This window comes from Saimiri boliviensis, chromosome 13 (assembly GCF_048565385.1).
Source record: "Saimiri boliviensis isolate mSaiBol1 chromosome 13, mSaiBol1.pri, whole genome shotgun sequence".
Taxonomy (NCBI): Eukaryota; Metazoa; Chordata; class Mammalia; order Primates; family Cebidae; genus Saimiri; species Saimiri boliviensis.
In genome coordinates this window covers 93,379,956-93,399,423 of record NC_133461.1, presented here as the reverse complement: position 1 = coordinate 93,399,423, position 19,468 = coordinate 93,379,956, and the positions used below count along the sequence as shown (strand labels likewise).

General features: G+C 40.4%; 1 long non-coding RNA gene across 2 annotated transcripts in view; it reads left to right on the top strand.

Annotated features, from left to right (window-relative positions):
- The window catches only part of LOC141580851 (uncharacterized), a 192,280-nt gene extending 173,755 nt beyond the window's left edge, over positions 1-18,525 (top strand). For both annotated transcript variants that reach the window (XR_012513236.1, XR_012513237.1), the window contains 2 exons: positions 12,588-12,778; positions 15,536-18,525. This is a non-coding gene — a long non-coding RNA (uncharacterized LOC141580851). The remainder of the gene's footprint in view (positions 1-12,587; positions 12,779-15,535) is intronic.
- The last annotated feature ends 943 nt before the right edge of the window (positions 18,526-19,468 follow it).

Below are 19,468 nucleotides of genomic sequence, written 5' to 3'. Positions count from 1 at the left end.
ACAAAATAACATTAACGGGCCAGGTGCAGTGGCTTACACCTATTATCCCAGCATTTTGGGAAGCCAAGGTGGGCAGATCACTTGAGGTCAAAAGTTGAAAACCAGCCTGGCCAACATAGTGAAACCTCATCTTTACTAAAAATACAAATAAGAAGAAGAAGAAAGAAGAAGAAAGAAGAAAGAAGAAAGAAGAAAGAAGAAAGAAGAAAGAAGAAAGAAGAAAGAAGAAGAAGAAGAAGAGGAAGAGGAAGAGGAAGAGGAAGAGGAAGAGGAAGAGGAAGAAGCAGCCAGGCTTGATGGTGCATGCCTATAATCCCAGTTACTTGGAAGGCTGAGGCAGGAGAATTGCTTGAACCTGGGAGATGAACGTTGCAGTGAGCCAAGGTCGTGCCACTGCACTCCAGGTTGGGGAACAGAGTGGGACTCCATCTCAAAAAACAAAACCAAACAAACAAAAAAACAACAAAAAACCACCACTATCTTCATTCAGTCACATAAGTACATTTAGAAACCTCACTTAGAGCACTCTTTGAGATGTGTTTCTACATGTTATTATGTCATTTGAGTGTCTAGAACCTGAGGCACAGTGTTTCAGAGCCTCCTGATTTATATTCACATCAAGTATTAGTATTAACAACTTTCACATGTAGCATATTAGCATGTAGAGCATGAAGCACAGAGTGCCAAATACAGTTTTCCCAGAAATAACCTATCTTGATTCATTCTTGCAAATCACATTCTAAAACCCTTTTTTTTTTAAGACTCTTCTTTTATACATCTATGTTGCCAGAGCAGATACAATGAAGCACAGATCTATGAAAACAGTGTTACAAAGCAACAGCCAAAACCTGATCTTTTCACACCAGGCACTGCTAGGAATATCCTGATACAAATATCTTTAGGGAAGAGGTGGATAATTTGATGAGCTGGGGATCTGGGATCTGGCTAAGCTGATGGAACACTTTAGATGCAGGTGCAGATGTGTCTGGCAGAAGTGAACCGAACATGCATGAATCTCCTGCAAACTGGCAGTGATGCTCAGAAAACCTAGGGCGCAGGGCCATGGCCAACACTGGCTGTGGTGATCAGTGAAGGCCTCTGCATTACTAGGCTCAGGTGGAGACCTACAGCACCTGCACAAAGTACAGTTTCACCACTTACAAAAATGTAAAACAAAAATGCAGGCTGGCCATGGTGGCTTATGCCTGTAGTCCCAGCACTTTGGGAGGCCGAGGCAGGTGGATCACATGAGGTCAGTTTGAGATCAGCCTGGCCAATGTGGCAAAACCAGGTCTCTACTAAAAAATACAAAAATTAGTTGGGTGTAGTGGCACATGCCTGTAATCCCAGCTACTCGGGAGGCTGAGGCAGAGGACTTATTTACCTGGAAGATGGACGTTGCAGTGAACTGAGATCACACCACTGCACTCCAGCCTGGGCAACAGAGTAAGAGTTCATCACAAAAAAAGAAAGAAAGAAAAAATGTATATGGATGCAACACACAAGTGCCAGGAGTCAATGGGTCCTCCTGATGGGCCAGCCAGGGATAGTGGCAGATAATGTCTCAAGAAGATACTTTTGCAGTTCTTAGGACCCCTTATTCAGGTGACTGCCAAACCATGGCAGTTCCTTCTTCTCCTGCCAAACCTACCATGACCACCCTTTTGGTAGAGGAGATGTCCTGTCTACCAGAGCCTCCCCATCAGGTGCTGTCTTCTTTTGCCACGGTCAGGGGCAATGTTCTGGTTGGGATGGATGGCTTGGTGGGAGGGTGCAAAAATCAATGAGAAGGGCTGTATAAAATATTCATGTCTAAATAATTTATTCCTCCAATTAGCATTCTTAGAAATATCTTTTATACATGTGTATTTAGACAGTGTATAACAGGCAACAGAGTGGTGATACAGTATTTTATTGAAAAAACACTATCTTCATTCATACCCACAAGTAACATGCTTAGAAACATATTTTATACATTTGCCTTAAGACAGTTTGTAACATACAGAACAGAAAGGTGAACATAGCATTCCATTGAAATAACACTACCATGATTACTATTTGCAACTGCCACTATAAGAAACATCTTTTACATGTCTCTTTGATGAGTGTGTAATATACAGCACAGAGTTTTAGGCATGTGTTTTAATTAAACAACATGAACCAGATTCAGGTATGTTGTACAATTTGGGGGACCAAGTGTCATCTGAACCATTAGGCATCTACATTCAAGGGAAAACAAGCAAGAAAGAAAACAAAATAAATACTGTGACTCTTCTGATGCATCAGCTGTCAAGAGACCATTTTGGGGAGTAGGTGTATAGGGGGTGCCTAAGACCTTTGACATTCAATTTAGGAACTCATTCTTCTCACATTTATCCCATTTTTGGGAGTTGGGCATATAGGGGGTACCTAAGACCTTTGACACTCAATTTAGGAACTCATTCCTCCCACAGTTTCTGTTAGAGGCCAAAAAACCAATTACTAATGAAGAATGTGACTGAGATCTTCTCATGGGTGACCCAGCCCAATCTTTAGGCAACTCAATGTGCATGTAGGAGGACTCATCAAATAAATATTTGATCTGCTTTTAAAATAACAAAAGCCTCTTGAGTTAAAAATGAAATATCCACCCTGGGCAACATAGCAAAACCTCATCTCTATAAAAATTTGCCAGGCGTGGTGGCACATGCCTGTAGTCTCAGCCACCTGAGAGGCTGAGGTGGGAGAATTACTTGAGCCCAGGAAGTGGAGGCTGCAGTCAGCTATGATCATACCACTGCACTCCAGCCTGGGCAGCAGAGTAAGACTGCCCCATCTCAAAGAACAAAAGATGGAATATGATTTGCATGTTTTTTAAAATTCTGTTAAATAGAAAGACAAACATCACATGTTCTCATCAATTTGTAGGACCTAAAAATCAAAATAATTTAGCTCACAGAGATAAGAGGATAGAAGAATGGTTACCAGCGGCTGGGAAAGGTAGTGAGGGGTGAGAGGGAAGGTAGGGATGGTTAATGGGTAAACCCTAAAGACTAATCCAGAAAGCTCCTAGAACTGGTAAATAAATTCACTAAAGTTTCAGGATACAAAATTAATGTACAAAAATCAGTAGCTCTGCTATACACTAGCAGTGACCAAGCTGAGAATCAAATTAAGAACTTAGCTGCTTTTACAATACCTGCAAATATAAAATAAAATACTTAGGAACATTCTTAGCCAAGGAGGTGAAAGATATCTGCAAGGAAACCTACGAAACACTACTGCAAGAAATCAAATGATGCAAACAAATGGAAACACATCAGATGCTCATAGATGGATAGAATCAATATTGTGAAAATGACGATACTGACAAAAGCAATTTACAAATTCAATGTAATTCCCATCAGAATACCACCATCATTCTTCTGCCTGACTTCAAAATAATATGCTGTGAAGCCATAGTAACCAAAAATCATGGTCCTGGCTTAAAAACAGACATATACACTAATGGAACAGATTAGAGAGCTCAGAAATATATCTGTACATTTACAGCCAAGTGGTTTTCAACAAAGGATCCAAGAAGATATAATAATATTCTATTGTATGTACATATATTTAGGGTTTTCTAGATATACAATCATACCATCAGCAGACAGCAACAGTTTGACTTCCTCTTTACTGATTTCAATGCCCTTTATTTTTTATCTCTCTGGTCTGATTGATGTATATACATACATATGTGTAAATATAAAACTCAAAATGGTAAAACTACCAGAAGAAAACATAGGAGAAATGCTTCAGGACATTGGTCTGGAAACAAGATTTTATAAGACCTCAAAAGCACAGGGAACAAAGCAAAAATAAACACAGGGATTATAGCAAACTAAAGAGCCTCTCTGCACAGTAAAGGAAATAGTCAACAAATTGAAAAGACAACACACAGGATGGGAGAAAATATTTGCAAACTACTCATCTGACAGGAGATTAATATCTAGAATATACAAGGAACTCAGGCGTTTTAACAGCAAGTAAATAATCTGATTTTAAAATCAGCAAATGATCTGAACAGACATTTCTCAAAATAAGAGCTACATATGGCCAAGAAAGATATTTTTAAAATGCTCAGCATCATCACTAATCATCAAGGAAATGCAAATGAAAACCACAGTCAGCTATCATCTCACCCTGGTTTGGATGGCTATTATCAAAAATACAAAAAATAACAAATGCTGGCAAGGGTGTAGAGAAAAGTGAATTCTTTTACACTGTTGGTAGAGATATAAATTAGTATAGCCATTATGGAAAACAGTACAAAATTTCCTTAAAAAGCTACAAGCAGGGGCCAGGCATGGTGGCTCACTCCTGTAATCCCAGCCCTTTTGAAGACCAAGGCGGGTGGATCACTTGAGGTCAAGAGTTTGAGACCAGCCTGGCCAACGTAGAGAAACCCTATCTCTACCAAAAACATAAAAAATTAGCCAGGCATGGTGGTGAGTGCCTGGAATCCCAACTACTTGTGAGGCTGAGTTCGAGAATCACTTGAATCTGGGAGGTGGAAGTTGCAGTAAGCCAAGATCACACCACTGCACTCCAGCCTGGGTGACAGAGCAAGACACTGTCTCAAAAAGAAAAAAATATGAATTGAATTCTATGATCCAGCTCTCTACTGGGCACTTATCCAAGAAGGAGGAAATCAGTATATGAAAAAACATATCTGCACCCCATGTTTTTTGCAGAACTATTCACAAGAACCAAGATATGGAACCAACCTAGGTGTCCAGCGGATGAATGCATAAAGAAAATTTGTTATATATACACAATGGAATACCATTCAGCCATAAAAAAGAATAAAATTCTGACATTCATGGCAACATGGATGAAACTGGAGGGTATTATGTGAAGTGAGATAAACTGGAAACAGAAAGTTAAACACTGAATGTTCTTACTCATGTAGAAACTAAAAAAAAAAAGATCTCATAGAAGGAAAAAGTAGAACAGGATACTAGAGGCAGAGAAGGGTAGAGGGAAGGGGGTGATATGGAGAGATTTATTAAAGGACACAGATTACAGCTAGATAGGAGAAATAAGTTCTAATGTTCTATGACACTGTAGGGTGACTACAGTTAGTTAACAATAATATATCACTTCAAATAGCTGGAAAGAGGATATTGAATTTCCAAACACAAAGAAGTGATACATATGTGAGATGATGAATATTCTAATTACCTTAATATGATCATTATACATTACATGTATTACAACACCACTTTGTACCCCATAAATATGAACAATTATATGTCAATATTTTAAAACATTTAACATTTTAAAATATTTTAAAAAGAAAGAAAAATGGTAAGTACACAGAAAAACTGAGAATACCATAACACTCTAATTGTGGTATGCAATCCACTTATGCAATTTTCCTTCAGCTGGCAAGGCCAGCAATATACCTTTACCGTCCTACCAGAAAGTATAGCAACTTTCTGGCTTTGTGTCATAATCTTATTCAGAGAGAACTTGATCACTTTTTGCTTCCACAAGATACTACACTGGTCTATTACACTGATGACATTATGCTGATTGGATCCAGTGAGCAAGAAGCAGCAAACATACTGGACTTATTGGTGAGATTTCTGTGTGCCAGAGGATGGGAAATAGATCAAACTAAAATTCAGGAACCTTCTACCTCAGTGAAATTTCTAGGGGTCCAGTTGTGTTGGGCCCGTTGAGATATTCCTTCTAAAGGTGAAGGGTAAGTTGCTGCATTTGGCCCCTCCTACAACCAAGAAAGAGGCACAATGCCTAGTGGGTTGGAGGCAACACAATTCTCATTTGGGTGTGTCACTCTGGCCCATTTATCAAGTGACCCAAAAGGGTACCAGTTTTGAGTGGGGTCCAGAACAGGAGAAGGCTCTGCAACAGGTCTAGGCTGCTGTACAAGCTGCACTGTCACTTGGTTCACATGATCCAGCAGATCCAATGGTGTTTGAGGTGTAAGTGGCAGATAGGGATGCTATCTGGAGCCTTTGGGAGGCCTACACAGGTGAATCACAGCAGTGGCCTCTCGGATTTAGGAGCAAGGTCCTGCCATCTTCTGCAGATAACTACTCTCCTTTTGAGAGATGGTCTTGGCTCGTTACTGGGCTTTGGTGGAAACTGAACCTTTGACTATACTATGAGTCAACAAGTCAACCATGCAACCTGAACTGCCTATCATGAAGTGGGTACTTTCTGACCCATCTAGCCATAAAGTGGGTTGTGCACAGCAGCATTCCATCATCAAATGGAAGTGGCATATACATGATCGGACCCGAGCACATCCCGAAGGCATAAGTAAGTTCCATGAGGAAATGGCTCAAATGTCCATGGTCTCCACTCCTGCCACCCTGCCTTCTCTCCCCTCACCTGCACCGATGGCCTCATGAGGAGTTCCCTGTGATCAGCTGACAGAGAAGACTAGGGCCTGGTTCACAGATGGTTCTGCATGATATGCAGGCACCACCAGAGAGTGGACAACTGTAGCACTAACAGCCACTTTCTAGGATATCCCTGAAGGGTGGCAGTGAAAGGAAATCTTCCCAGTAGGCTGAATTTTGAGCAGTACACCCAGTTGTGCACTTTGCATGGAAGGAGCAATGGCCAAATGTGCGATTATATACTGATTCCTGGGCTGTAGCCAATGGCTTGGCTGAATGGTCAGGGACTTAGGAGAAGCACGATTGGAAAATTGGTTACAAAGAAGTTTGGGGAAGAGGTATGTGAATGGACCTCTCTGAGTGGTCAAAAACTGTTAAGATATTTGTATCCCATGTGGGTGCTCACCAATGGGTGACCTCAGCAGAGGAGAATTTTAATAATTAAGTGAATAGGATGACCTGTTCTGTGGACACCACTCAGCCTCTTTCCAAGCCACCTGGGCACCCTGGCTTTTGCATACGTCTTTCGAAAAGGCTGCCATAGCTCCTTTTCTCTTACATTCTGTGCACCTACAAGCTTAGCAGTATGTGGAAGCTGCCAAGCTTAACACGTGCACTCCCTGGAGCTATGGCCTGAGCTATATTTGTGCTTCTGTGAGCCAAACCAGAACAGTGGGAATGTGGAGAACAGTGTCCTGAGACTGACCAGTGTAGTGTGGCCCTGTGCCTAGCCTGTGAAACCATTCCTTGCTCCTAGGCTTCTAGGTCAGAGGCAGGAAGAACTGTCATCAAAGTCTGAAATCGCTTCAGAGCCTTTTCTTCATTATCTTGGCCATTAGCACTTGGCTCCCTTTCTCTTAGCAAATTTCTCTAGCAAGTGGTTACTCCACAGCCTGCTTGAATTTCTCTCCTGAGAAAAAAAACTTTTTCCTTTCCGTGCCACATGTCCAGGCTGCAAATTTTCCAAACTTTCACACTGTGCTTTCCTTTTAAATATAAATTCCCACTTTAAATCATTTCTGTGCTCCTGCATCTGAAAATAGGCTGTAAGAAGCAGCCAGACCACATTTTGAATATGCTGCTGCTTAGAAATTTCTTCCACCAGATGCACTAAATCATCATGCTTTAGTTCAAACTTCCACAGATCCCTAGGGCATGAATAGAATATAGCCAAGTTCTTTGCTAAGGCACAACATAAATGATCTTTGCTCCACTTCCCAATAAATTCCTTATTTCTACCTAAGACCTTATCAGTATGGACTGGACTATCCCTATGACTATCAGCATTTTGGTCACAACCATTTAACCAGTTGTAAGAAGTTGCAAAGTTTCTCTTATTTTCCTTTTTCTGAACCTCCCAAACTCTTCCAACCTCTGCTTGTTACCCAATTCCAAAGTCACTTCCATAGTTTCAGATATCTTTATAACAATGCCTCACTCCTTGATACCAATTTTATGTATTAGGCCATTTTTGCATTGCTATAAAGAAATACCTGAGACCAGGTAATTTATAGAAAAAGAGGTTTAGTTGGCTCATGGTTCTGCAGCCTGTAGAGGAAGCACATCATCTGCATCAGCTTCCAGGGGGGCCTCAGGAAGCTTACAGTCATAGAAGAAAGCAAAAAGTGAGTAGGGATCTCATATGGCAAAAGCGATAGCAAGAGAGAAAGAAAGGTGGGTGTGCAACACAGTTTGACTTGACGAGATCTCATGAGAACTCACTATCACAAAAACAGTACCATGCCATCAGGGATCTGCCCTTACGATCTAAACACCTCCCACAGGTCCCACTTCCAGCACTGGGGATTACAGTTCAACATGAGATTCGGGTAGGACATCCAAATCATATCACATTTATATGAAAAATCTAAAATAATCAAATTTATAGAAGCTGAGTAGAATGGTGGTTGCCAAAGGCTGGAAGAAGGAGAAATGGAAAAGTGTCAGTCCAAGGGTACTGTTATGGTTTGGCTTTGTCCCCACACAAATCTCATCTTGAATGGTAGCTCCCAAATTTTCCACGAGTCATGAGAAGGCCCAGTGGGAGGTAACTGAGTCATGGGGACAGGTCTTTTCCATGCTCTTCTCATGATATTGAATAAGTTTCATGAGATCTGATGGTTTTATAAAGAGGAGTTCCCCTGCATACACTCTTACCTGCCATCACGTAGGATGTGACTTGCTTCTTTTTGCCTTCCGTCATGATTGTGAGGCCTCCCCAGCCATGTGGAACTGTAAGTCAAATAAAACTCCTTTCTTTATTAGGAAATAACAAAGGTATATGTCTCTATTAGCAGCATGAAAACAGACTAATACAGGTACAAAGTGTTGTCCATATAAGATAAATAAGTCCTAAAGCTCTACTGTACAGCATAGTGCCTACTAGAAACAATACTATATTGTATGCTTAAAATTTTGCTTAAATGGTAGCTCTTATATGAAAGCTTATCACAAAAATAGTAATACTAAATAAGAGGTCAGGTGAAAGCTTTTGGAACTGACAGATAGGCTTATGGCATAGATTATAGTGATTGTGCCATGGATATATGCTAATCTGTGAACTCACCAAGTTATATATATTAATAATGTAAAGATTTTCACATGTTCAAAATAATGTTTTAAGGGTTATTTTTTGAATGACATAAGGAGGGAATGAAAATACAAGTTGCATTCTGGGAGAAGATGTTGACAATACATTTAACAAGTAAAGGGTATTTTATGATAAATAAAGAGCAACCAGGCATGAGTTATAAGAAAACAATTGCTTAATTTTTTAAAATAGGCCAAAACAAGCAGATATTTCAACAACGGAAAATGTGAAAGCCCATAAAGTTGTGAGTAAATATTCAGCCTTATCAACAGCTGTGGTAATATTTAACAGCTGGTCCTTCAGTGTGAGGAAAGCTCTGACTTGTAGTATTTGCTTATTTCTGTGTTGTAAATATCATAGACTATTCAAGTTTCCAGTGTTAAGAGCCAACTTCAACACTCAATGCTTTAATAACTAGGGAACTGCAAAATAAAACTACAATGAGAGAGCATTTGCAGTCACCAAACTGCAAAATTTTAGTCAGTTAATACCAAAGTTGGCAAGAATAGGAGGCAATGGGAACTGTCATCCATTGTTTGTGGTAGTAAGTAGGATTCATCACCTTGGCTGATTATCTGCCTATTCCACAACTCATAGATTCCACTTTTTTGAATCTTCGCATTTAAGTTATGGACTCAATTTTGACATCCAAGAGTAGATTTTATCTTTCCTACATGATCCTGATAAAAGAAAGTAAAGGGTTATGGTTGGCTTAGCTGTGCTTCCTGTATTTTTACTAGAACAAAAACAGAAATCCAGAAACTTTAGAGCCTGGAGAATAGAAAGAAAACCTATCTCCGACATAGTCTGAGATAAAAACCTAATCCCCAAGGTATCACACCCTTAGGTCTTTGACCCAATCCTTCTTCCAGAACCCACACTTTTTCCAATGCCCATCACATTAGAGACTTTTTACATATAGGCTGGAGAGTGTGAGTATCATTTCTATGCGTAAGAAGAGAGTGAGAGAGTGAAAGAAAAAAAATGAAAGAAGTATAGTTGAGGAAGAAAAGAAAAGTCGTGTTAGAACATGAACGCATTTTCCCACAAAACATTGCTATTTAGAGAAGGTAGTTCCTCACCTCTAGAAATAGTCAAAAAATCAATCATCAGCGTATTTATTATGCACCTAAACTATGTCAGGCATTGTGCTAGACATTGCAAATATGGTGATCGATGATGTAGACATGATCTCTGTCTTGATAAAGTTTACAGATTACTAAGGAAGTCAGACATGAAACAAATAATTCATAAATGATCAATGAAATAATTACAAGTGTGCCAAGTACTGACGAGGAAAATTACAGGATATTTGAGAATTGGTTAATAGGGTGAACAAACTTAGTTTGGAGAAATGTAGGTCAGGGAAGGCTTCCCTAAGGAGGACAGGAGTTAAGCTGGACTCTGATGGGTGAGTAGGTGTTGTAAGTGTTAAGACTTGCATGGGAGAAAATATTCCATGCATTGGAATCCTGTGTGCAGGAACACTGAGATAGGAGACAGCAGGGTGTCTTGGGGGAACTGGTTTTTGGCTGGAAGGGAATGAATGATGAAGAGTGATGAAAAAGCCAGAGAGGAAGTCGGACCCAATCTTCTGAGCAGAGCCTTGGGAGCCATATTGAGAATTCTGAGCGTGGCCATCGGAGCAATGGGAAATCATTAAAAGGCATTAAGCAGGGAAGCTATATTATCAGATCCGCATTTCTAGATCATTCTGGTTGCTGTTTACAGGATGTTTTGAAGATCGAGAGAGTCTATGTAGGAATTCACTGCAGTGGTAGAAGAAAGAAATGATGGTAGCCTAGACTAGGATGTTGGCAGGGAGGGTGGAAAGAAGATGACAGATTTGAGAATTATTTAAAACAATTAACTGTCTTAATGATTAGAATTAAATATAGGTGATAAGGAAAAAAGGGAAGTCAAGGCAACTTCTAAATTTCTGGCTTGAGCATGAAAGTAGATGGTAATGCTATCTACTGAGATGGAGGATGAGCAGATTCAAAAGGAGGAGGGAAAACTGATGAACTCAGTTTCTGACTTGTCTTAAGGTACCTATCAAATGCCACATAAAGATATCAGACATAGAATCTGGACACAGAAGCCTTGGGAGGAAATGAAATCACCCTGGAAAACATTGTAGACTAATACAAGTTAGATAGGACAGAGACCAAGGATTTCCAACAGTAGTGTGATTTAGTGGAGGAGGAGGTCGTGAAAGACTATGGAAATGAAGTCAAGAAAGGACGCAGAAAACCAGCAGGTGGAGTATAATGGAAGCCATTAAAGGGAGGCTTTTTAAGGAAAGGGAAGCGGTCAATTTTATCTAATGTACTGAAAGATCCAATAAAATGAAAATTATCTTTTGCCTTGAAGAGCTCACTGGGTACCTCAGCAAGAGCATTTGTGGCAGAGTGGTTGGCGCAATATCCAGATGGAGAAGTATTGGTGGGTGAGTGAGAGGTGAGGAAAAGAATATAATAAAGTCAGTTCAATGCTTTTAAACTTAAGGCAACAGTAATAAATGCAAAATATTTTTGTATTATGTAGACACGGTAAGTTTGTATTTTGCCAAGCAGAAATTTTTTTTTAATTCTACATACTAGTGTCATTATTTTATTAAGAAGCATTACATTTCAGAAAATAGGAAGGATATAAAGGAATAATGAACAGTCTTCAGAAGAAAACAGTAACCTTAATCTGATTCATATCTGTAACTTGCTATACAGGTAAATAATGGACAGCACTATCTTATTTTTTTCTTATTTTGCCACAGACACCTAAAAAAATATCTCCTGATGGTCTTATAGTCCATGAATCAGTATTTGGGAATTTCCAGTGTAGTTTTCTTTTGAAGACTTTGACTATGAATGGGGGAGAGTGAAGCTACTAACAGGATCCAAGAGAGACATTTTTCTTAACATAGGAGAGACTTGAGTACATGTAAATGTCAATATCTAGAAGTCAGTAGAAAAGAAGAGGTTGAATACACAAGAGAGAGAAGTCATAATTTATGGTATGGTATTCCAGAAAAGGAAGGAGAGATCGGGCTTAAATAGAAGAGGCAACTGCTCCATTGTAGAAGGAGAGAAGTAGAAAGGGATAGAGATAGATATAGACAATACATCTATGATGTATGGCAGAAAATCAAGGCAATTCATTTCTGAAATTTATATTTTCTCTATATAGAAGAAGACAAGGCAATCTTAGAGCAACAGAAGAAATAATAGACAAAGTTTGAGAAGCTTTCAAAGAGTTAAGAGAGATAATATGCCTGAGAAACACAGATTTGCTGCATAGTATTGAGGGCCCAGTAGATTGTCTGCCTTGGATTTATAATGACACCTCATCTGCTGAGTAGAAGTCAATAGTCCAGGTGCAGGTATATAGAAGACATAGATAGTTGTATTCACCCAGGGTTGGGGTTTTACAGAATGGACAATGAAAGGATAAAAGGGAGAAAGTTTAATATTATTGGCAAGTGACTTGTTAAAATGGTGGCCCACAGAACCCAAGCTGCAGAGGAGAGGCCAGGAAGAAAGCAGGTAGGTTGATGAAAACAGAAAAACCCACTGGAGGAGAATATTTCTCTGACCCCTTCGCAGGACTTGTGACAGGGGTGCCTCACTTACTCTGCCTGCCGTTCTCAACCCCTCATGGGAGGGAGTTCACAAGCAAATGAGGCGAGAACTGGAGTGGACAAGCACTGGAACTGGCTAGCCACTTCGGCACCGGTAGGATCAAACTACACTCACTCAGACTCCCTGTGTTCTACCCCTCAGGAGCGAACACACAGGTGAGTAGGTATAAGAGCTGGAGCAAGCGCTTTCAGGCACCAGCAGGAGCGAACTCTGTGCAGACCTCATGGCGACGTCCAGGCAGGGTGCCTGCAACTCCCAAAGCCCCAGAGGATGTGTTACAGTGCTCATTTAGCTCTGCCATCCGTGGACAACTTGAGTGTTAAATGCTCAGTGGGCCCTCTGCCCTTTTGCATGAGGTGGCTGCCCTCCTCCGGTGAAGGCAAAGGGCCAGTGTGACAGCCTTTTGTACCTGCACTGATGGTTCCTGGGCTCTTGTCCAGCATCCAGGAGAAATGAGGTCACACAAACAAATTGAAGGATGGTAAAGGCAGTGTATTTTATTGCCGATAAAAGTGGCTCTCAGCAGGAGGGGGAGCTAAAAAGAGGATGGGGCGGTAGGTAATCTTTCCCTGGAGTCCACCCATCTCTGGCTGGATTCTTCTCCAAAGTTAAGTCATCAAGCTGTCCCTCTGAAGTCAAGCTGCTTCTCTCCAATGTCCATCTATTTCTCTCCTCTGCTGGCTGAGTCTGGGGTCTTTATAAGCACAGGATAGGGTGGGGCAGGCCACGGGTAGTTTAGGAAAAGACAACATTTGAGCAGGAAAACAAGGACGTAAGTTCTCACTTTAGGCAGTGGTTTCAAGCTTTTCAGCTTGAAGGTGGAACTTCTTGCCAGAGATCTGCCCATGATCTGCCTAGACTTTCTCTGCCTTCTGCCTCTATCGCTGTAACTCTGTCAAAGAACAGATATAATTGGGTGAAATATCTAGAAATCTAAGAATTCTATACTCTAGATACAGCTGTTTGTGCGTAAGATGGGTATCTTCCATTCTAGTCCTTCCTTTACATAGACTACTTTATATCTGAATTTTACGGCTTACATAAGGTTTTATCATCTGACCTGGAAATTTAGTGTAAGTGGTGAGGCATACATGCCTCAAAATCAGAAAACATAGGCAAGGTTGCATAAGCTAAGTCTCAGATTTCTCATCCATAAGATGGGGATAGTAACAGCACTTACTGTATAAAAATGCATATTGACTTTCCAACACCCAACTTAAAAACATCTGGAAAATAATTCATTTGCATTCTGGTAATTTCTTATTTTAGACACTCCTTGGGTTATAATGTCAATGTAGTTATTTTAGTTAGTTCGTTATTCAATGAGTATTCATTGAGTGCTGCTATATGCCAGACATTACTCTAGCTGCTGACAGTACAGGAGTAAACAAAACAGAAATCCCTGTCCTCATGGAGTTTGCATTCTGGTCAGAGGGAGACAGGTGCTAAACAAATGAAAAATAAAATATGTACTATGTCAGGTGTTGATAATGTTTGGAGTCAGGTGAAGGAGAATAAGGAGGATAGGAAGTATGTACTGAGTCCTACATTATACTTATATATAATGCTATAGGAAGGCCTCACTAATAAGAGGCCATCTGAGCATCTGGCTGTGCCACATGGGTATCTGGGAAAGAATATTCCAAACAAAGGCAGCAGTAGGTGCTGTGTCCCTCAAGTAGAATATATTTGGCATGTTTGGAGTCCAGAAAGAAGGCCAACGTGATTGGAGCACTGTGAGAAAAGGGGAAAGTGGTAGAATATAAGATAGGCTGGTTGGATCAAAGTAGCCTTGTGGGTTGTGGTAAAATCATTGACTTTAGGCCAGGCATGGTGGCTCATGCCTGTAATCCCAGGACTTTGGGAGGCAGAGGAAGGCAGATCACCTGAGGTCAGGAGTTCGAGACCAGCCTGGCCAACATGGTGAAACCCCATTTCTACTAGAAATAAAAAAATTAGCCTGGCATGGTGCACACCTGTAATCCCAGCTACTCAGGAGACTAAGGCAGGACAACTGCTTGAATCTGGGAGGCAGAGGTTTCAGTGAGGCACTCATTCCTCAGCGACAGAGCAAGACTCCATCTTTAAAATAAATAATAATTGACTTTAATTCTGAGTGGGGTGGGGTGGAGTCATTGGGGGATTTGGGGGCCAGGAGTGGCATGCTTTGATTTTGGTAGAGATTAGATGGGGGGTGGGAGAAAGCTGGGATACCAGTGACAAGGTGGCTGCAATAACCAGATGAGAGTAACCTGGAAGAAAGCAGAAGTGGAAAATGGTGAGAAGTGGTTGGATTCTGGATATCATACATTTTGAAGGTAAAGCTAATAGGATTTGCTAGTGCATTGAGTATGTGGTAAGAAAGAGAAAAATCAAAGTGACTGTAAGATTTTTTTGGCCTAAGCAAACCAGAAAGATGGAATTGCCATTTACTGAAATGGGAAATATTTGGTGAAGGGACAGTGTATTTTGGGACAGAGAGAAAATAAGTTCCTTTGTAGACATGACACATTTAAGATGCCTAGTAGATATCCAAAGTAGATGAGGCTGAGAAGTAGCTACATATAAGAATCTGAGTTCAGGAAACACGTCTGAGCTAGTGACATAAATTTGGGAATCACCGTCTTAGTGCATTTGTGCTGCTATAACAGAGCACCTGAGATTGGGTAATTTATAAAGAACAGATATTTGTTTTCTCAATTTTGGAGGCTAAGTCCAAGACCAAGACAACAGCCTCTGGTGCGACCTTCTTAACTGTGTTTTCATCTGGTCAAAGGAAGAAGAGCAAAAGATGCCAAATGTTTGGTGAAGCCTTTTTACATTTTCTTTTTCTTTTTGGGGGATGAAACACAATTTTATTTGTTAATTAACCATTTATGTTTTCTCTCTTTTTATTTTACTTTATGTTCCAGGATACATGTGCAGAATGAGCAGGTTACATGGGTAAACATGTGCCATAGTGATTTGCTGCCACCATCAACCAATCACCTAGGTATTAAGCCCCACATGCATCATCTATTTGTCCTGATGCCCTCCCTCCTCTCGCCCCACCCTGACAGGTGCCAGTGTGTGGTTTTCCCCTTCCTGGGTCCCTGTGTTCTCATTGTTCGCTCCCACTCATGAGTGAGAATATACAGTGTTTGGTTTTCTGTTCCTGCGTTAGTTTGCTGAGAACGATGACTGTGAAGCCTTTTTAATAAAGGCCTTAATTTCATTCACAAGGGAAGAACCTTCATGAAACCAACTCTTACTACCAGCACACTGGCAAGATTTAAATTTCGGAGGGGACACTTTAAACCACAGTTGTCATCAATATTCAGATGGGATTAAAGTCATGAGAGTGAAAGAGGTCACATTAAGTGGTGAGCATAGACAAAGAAATGATGTCTGATGACCAGGTCCTAGGGCACTCCCACATACAGAGATCACTTGATGAGGAGAAACCAGCAGGGGCTATTCAACATGTGGCCAATGAGTAAGGGAAGAATCAAGAGAGTGCTACCCCAGAAGCAAAATGATGTAAATATTCCAATGTCTAAGATATGACCATGGAACTTGGTTTTTGAGGTAAAATGGCATCCAAGAACATTTTCAGAAGTCAAGAAACCAGAATATTGAAAGATTATCTCTGTGGATATTGAAACCACCAAGAATGTCGCCTAGAGTCATATTTTAAAAAGTGACAGTGAGATAGGTGTCAAAACCGTCAGGGAGTGAGGAGAAGCAGGGGCTCCCCAGAGGTCTACAGATAACTACAGTGTGATGGCAAGTCAAGTAATTGTGAATGTTCTGGAATGTTGAAGTTTCCAAGTCAAATAATTGTGAATGTTGAAATTTCCAAGTCAAGTAATTGTGAATGTTCTGGAATGTTGAAGTTAAGTCGAATAATTGTGAATGTTGAAATTTCCAAGTCAGGTAATTGTGAATGTTCTGGAATGTTGAAGTTTTCAAGTTGAGTAATTGTGAATGTTTTGGATGTTGGTAACAATTAGGTTGGCTGTATAAAAGTGTTAATATTCAAACATATTTTATCTATATAAATGGTCATTTCATATATTCAACCAAATATAATAGATCATGTGTAAAATATGTTTCAGTTGAAGTTGCCTTTATAAGATATATATAAGAGTCCTATATATGTAAGAGGACTTCAAAGGTCCACAGAAAATACATGCTATAAAAAAGCTATGTATGATTTCAAACTGTGTTTGCACCAAAATAAACTCATTCTATCTTACTGTAACATGTCTCAAAGCTGGAGCTACTAAGAAGGATGTCATCAGATAGAAAAAAAAGTCCCTATCTGAGCAATACAAAGTCTGTAAAATTGATGCAACAATATTAAATTTATGGTAAAGCTGGGGTGGAAGAACTCAATTAAAAAAGGGATGAGACATTGTTGGAGATGAAACCCACAATGCCAGATCATTACATCGATTTGTGAGAAAAAAAAATGCATCATCTTCATGCCCTAATTGAAGAGGACTAACAATTAACAGCACAAATAACAGCCAACAGCATAGACATCTCACCTGGTTCGGCTTACACAATTACAAATGAAAAATTAAAGTTGAGCAAACCTTCCACTCAGTGGATGCCAAAACCATTACACCCAGATTAGCTGCAGTCAAGAGGAGAGCTTTTAAATGGAAATTTTAAACAAGTTAGATCAAGATGCTGAAGCATTTATTTGAAGAACTGTAACAGGATGACTTTATCAGTAGGATTCTGAAGACACGGCACAATCAAAGCCACGGCTACCAAGAGTTGGAAATGGTCCATTCAAAGCAAAAGCAGACTGGGCCAGCCATGGTGGCTTACACTTGTAATCCCAACACTTTGGGAGGCCAAGTCAGGTGGGTGACTTCAGGCCAGGAGTTCAAGACCAGCCTGGCCAGAATGGTGAAGCCTCATCTCTACTAAAAATAGAAAAATTAGGCCAGGCACAATGCCTCACATTCCTGTAATCTCGGCACTTTGGGAGGCCGAGGTGGGTGGATCATTTGAGGTCAGAAGTTTGAGACCCTCCTGGTCAACACAGTGATAGCCTGTCTCTACTAAAAATACAAAAATTAGCTGGCATGGTGGCATGTGCCTATAATCCCAGCTACTCCAAAGGCTGAGGCATGAGAATTGCTTGAGCCTGGGAGGCAAAGTTTGCAGCGAGCTGAGATAGCACCACTGCACTTCAGCCTGGGTGACAGAACGAGACTCCATCTCCAAATAATAATAATAATAATATAAAAATACAAATACAAAATTATTCAGGAGTGGTGGTGCATGTCTGGAATCCCAGCTACTCAGAAGGCTGAGGAAGAAGAATTGCTAGAACCTGGGAGGCAAAGGATACAGTGAGCCAAGATCGCGCCACTGCACTCCAGCCTGGGACACAGAGCAAGACTCTGTCTCTAAAAACAAATAAAACAAAGCAGTCATGAGCAAAAATCATAGCAACAGTTCTTTGGGATGCTCAAGGCATTTTGCTTGTTGATTTTCTGGAAGGCCAAAAAGTGACATCTCCTGATTATTAGAATCTTTTGAGAAAGCCAAAAATCTTTAGCAGAAAATGCTCAGGAGATTCTCCAGAGAGTCCTTCTTCACCATGACAATGCTCCTCCCCATTCCTCTCATCCAACAAGGGCAATTTTGCAAGAGCTTCCATGGGAAATCTTTCTGACTTTTGTTTCCTAATCCTAAAAAATCTGTAAAGGGCATCCATTTTTCTTCAGTTAATAAAGACTGCATTGACTTGGTTAATTCCTAGGAACCTCACTTTTTTAAAGGATGGACTAAATGACTGGTATTATCACTTACAAAAGTGTCTTGAGTTTGATGGTGCTTATGTTAAGAAGCAAAGTTTATAGTTTTTCTCTTTTAATTTCATGTTTGATGAACTTTCTGAAGTCCCCTTGTGTATATATATATATATATATATATATATATATATATATATATATATATATAAGTGTTATATTCTTTTTCAGTTGTAAAATCCCTGAGATCTGGAATTTGTATTTCACTGCATGTGTATGTTCCATAGCACCTAGATATCTGCTCTTCATTTAATGGTCATTTAGTACTTTTTATACACACATCATTACTGTAATGGTTATTGTTGGCTTCCGTTGTCATTTCAGGGTGACTGTCATACTCCTCACCTTTCTGAACTGGGAAACAGTTGAGAAATATACACAGGCATTAGAAATATACACTGGTTAGATTCTGCTTTCTTGCTCGTTAGGTTGAAACAGAGAAAACAGTTTTGACCCGAGGCCAAAACGGAATTCCAACACCTTCTACTTTGGAATGAACTTGAGTACTCAGTCATTTGACAAATGCAAATGACTTTTCAGGGTCACAGCCAATTTCTAACACGAGGGGAGTGAGCTGAGGGGAGGGGGAGGATGGAGGCGTAGAGACAGGATGTGCACCCTGGTGGCAGGAGGTGCTTATAGGCCCCATTCCTTGACTACCTTCTCTCCACATGTCCCAGAGGTCTCCTCTGAGGTGCTTTCTTCAGAATCTTCACAACTATCATGTTATAACATTGTGATTTTAAAGTTTGTTGATGGTGTGCCACTTTGAGAAAATGTGGTCAAAGGCAGCAGCTACTTTCATGTCCGCTCCTGTCATCCAACGCTTGCTGCAGTGGGATGACCACTATGGGTAGGCAGATCTGAATGAGAGCGTCAGAAAAGAGGCCAGGTCATTCATGTTCTGTGACCTTTTCACCTATTTACCAATTAGATACAGCTCTCCTTCCCTAGGGAGACATGAATAGAGGGGATTGCAGAGAAAGGTAGAAGTTTTCTCCCAGAAACTTCTGATGCTAGATCCAGGTTTTG